A 2,893-nucleotide genomic window follows, 5' to 3' on the forward strand; every position below is an offset into this window, starting at 1 on the left:
CCTTCCAATAAGGAGCTCAGGTTTTGCACTCACTGCAGTTGCTGTTCCTGCTGCCACAGGTTGGAATTGGAGATGCCTCTTCCTTCTCTCAGGACAGAACCATGAGCCCAGCGGCAGCAGCTGGGCGCGAAGCTCCCTCTCAGCCACTGGGCACCGCCTCAGAGCCCACCGTGTCTGCCCTGCCGGGAGCTGACCCTAGCGCTGTGCAGAGTTGTTCCTGCTGGTGGTGACCAGGGAGGGACTGGAGTGGCCGATCATCTCCAGGAAGAGAGCTGAGTAGGAACTGCAGCCGCCACGTCCTCTCTTTCCCCGGGGATGTGCAGGATTACCGTGAAATTATGACTCGTCATCCTGCAAATTACCAATGGGAAAATTGGAGTCTAGAAATTATTGCAGCCATTTTAGCCCACCAGTTCCCCAATAGCAGTATTTGGGTGATAAAGTGCTCCCAAGCACATTTGCACAAATTCAGCTGCCATGATAGTTTTCTGAAAAGTAACATGTTTGGTTTCCCTGAAGGCAATACAGAATCTGGAGCTTTTAAGCACCTTTATGAGAGGTGACAATGTGCTAGCAGCCCTCACTGTCAGCGCCTCCTCGACCTCCGCTCTCCGCGTCCACTCTGGCGACGCTTGAGGAGCCCTTCAGCCCGCCACGGCACCGTGGGAGCCCCTCTCTGGGCTGGCTGAGGCCGGAGCCTCCTCCCTTTGTTTGCCGGGAGGTGTGGAGGGAGAGGAGTGGGCGGGAACCGGGGCTGTGCTCGCGGCGTGCAAGTTGCGGCGGGCGCGGGTGCCGGCGCGGGCTCGGCCGGCCCGGCACACGGAGCGGCCGGCAGGCACCCCCGGCCCAGGGCAGTGAGAGGCTTATCACCAGGGCCAGCAGCTGCAGAGGTTGCGCCGGGTCCTCCAGCAGTGCCGGCCAGCCTGCCAGGCACTCAAATTATCGCGGGGCCTTAGCTGCTTCCCCGCAGGGCAGGGCTGGGGACCTGCAGCCCGCCATGTGTGAGCTCCCCTTCTGCGGTGGGCTCCCGCGCTGCCTGAGCCTCCCTTACCGGCGCCGTTACCCTGCTCTGTGGCGCCTGGTCCCATCGCAGCCCAACGGCTGAGGAGTGCAGGCGTGGCTTGGGACTGGCAGGCAGCTCCCCTTGCAGCCCCGGTGAAGGATCCACTGGGTGAAGCCAGCTAGGCTCCTGAACCGGATGGGGACTTGGAGAACTTTTATATCTAGCAGGAGGATCCTATGTGCACCAATTAGCACTCTGTGTCTAGCTCAGGGTTTGTAAATACACCAATCAGCACTCTGTGTCTAGCTCAGGGTTTGTGAATACACCAATTGATACTCTGTGTCTAGCTAACCTAGTGGAGACTTCGAGGACTAGCACTCTGTGACTCTGTGTCTAGCTCAAGGATTGTAAAGCACCAATCAGCACTCTGTCAAAACGGATCAATCAGTTCTCTGTAAAATGGACCAATCAGCAGGATGTTGGTGGGGCCAGATAAGGGAATAAAAGCAGGCTGCTGGAGCCAGCTAGTGGCAACCAGCTGGGGTTCCCTTCCACGCTGTGGAAGCTTTGTTTTTTGCTCTTTGCAATAAATCTTGCTGCTGCTCACTCTTTGGGTCCACACTAACTTTGTGAGCTGTGAGCTGTAACACTCACCGCAGAGAAGGCCTGCAGCTTCACTTCTGAAGCCAGCCAGACCAAGAACCCACCGGGAAGAACGAGCGACTCCAGACGCGCTGCCTTTAAGAGCTGTAACACTCACCACGAAGGTCTGCAGCTTCACTCCTGACAGCCAGACCACCAACCCACCAGAAGGAAGAAGCTCCAGACACATCTGAACATCTGAAGGAGCAAAACTCCGGACACACCATCTTTAAGAACTGTAACACTCCCGGAGAGGGTCTGCGGCTTCATTCTTGAAGTCAGTGAGACCAAGAACCTACCAATACCAGACACATTTATGTGTTATTAATGCTTTTAAGTCAGAGTAATTTATCAAAGAAAAATTTGAATGATTGGAGTAAGGACTCCGCAGCATCTCATTGTAAATGTCCAATTCTTCTCATACTACAAATCATTTCCAGGGAGGAAAAGAGAGGACCTTCGAAAAACCTTGATCAATCAGTCATGTGTTTTTATCCACCATCACTAAATGATGTATGTTTTCCTTTGACTAGATTCAATAAATGTGGTTTTGAATCAGTTTCTTTGAATTGAAAGAAGCCGAGAAAGACAAAAACAAATGCTTTCATTAAAAGCATAAGAACAATGTATTGGCTGGGTGGTGGTCATTTCGGAGGAAGGAATACTTGGGTTACTTATCCACAAGTCTTGAAAGAATTTGCACAAACAAGAATTATTGTTCACACCCATGGAACACTTGGGTAAGTGATCCAATGAGATCTTGGATTGGAAAGGAGCAAAATAAATTTGTTTAGATACTTGGGGATATTGGTATGCTGATGAGTAGCTGAATTCATTTCACAAAGGAAGCTCCCTGCATAGAGAATTCCTTCAGAATTCGTGAAGTATTTTGAGACTACAAGTATATTAATGTACTTGTTTAGTGGAAGAGCATAAGCACTTTGAGTGTTATAAATTCAGATAATGGAATGTAATTCATAGATGCATTGTCAGTTTGGGGTATGGAGAGAAGCACACATTCCTCAAATTTGAGTGTAATGTGCAGTAGTTTTTATTTTTTATTTTTTTGAGATGGAATCTCACTCTTGTTGCCCAGGCTGAAGTGCAATGGCACTGTCTTGGCTCACCGCAATCTCCACCTCACAGGTTCAAGCTATTCTGCCTCAGCCTGCCAAGTAGCTGGGATTACAGGCATGTGCCCCCACAGCCAGCTAATTTTGTATTTTTTTTTTTTTTTTTTAGTGGAGA

General features: G+C 50.5%; 1 pseudogene; it reads left to right on the forward strand.

Annotated features, from left to right (window-relative positions):
- On the forward strand, window positions 1-2,538 carry LOC112614679 (annotated as a pseudogene).
- Window positions 2,539-2,893: the final 355 nt, after the last annotated feature.

The sequence above is a fragment of the Theropithecus gelada genome, chromosome 20, assembly GCF_003255815.1.
Source record: "Theropithecus gelada isolate Dixy chromosome 20, Tgel_1.0, whole genome shotgun sequence".
In the NCBI taxonomy this organism is placed as follows: domain Eukaryota; kingdom Metazoa; phylum Chordata; class Mammalia; order Primates; family Cercopithecidae; genus Theropithecus; species Theropithecus gelada.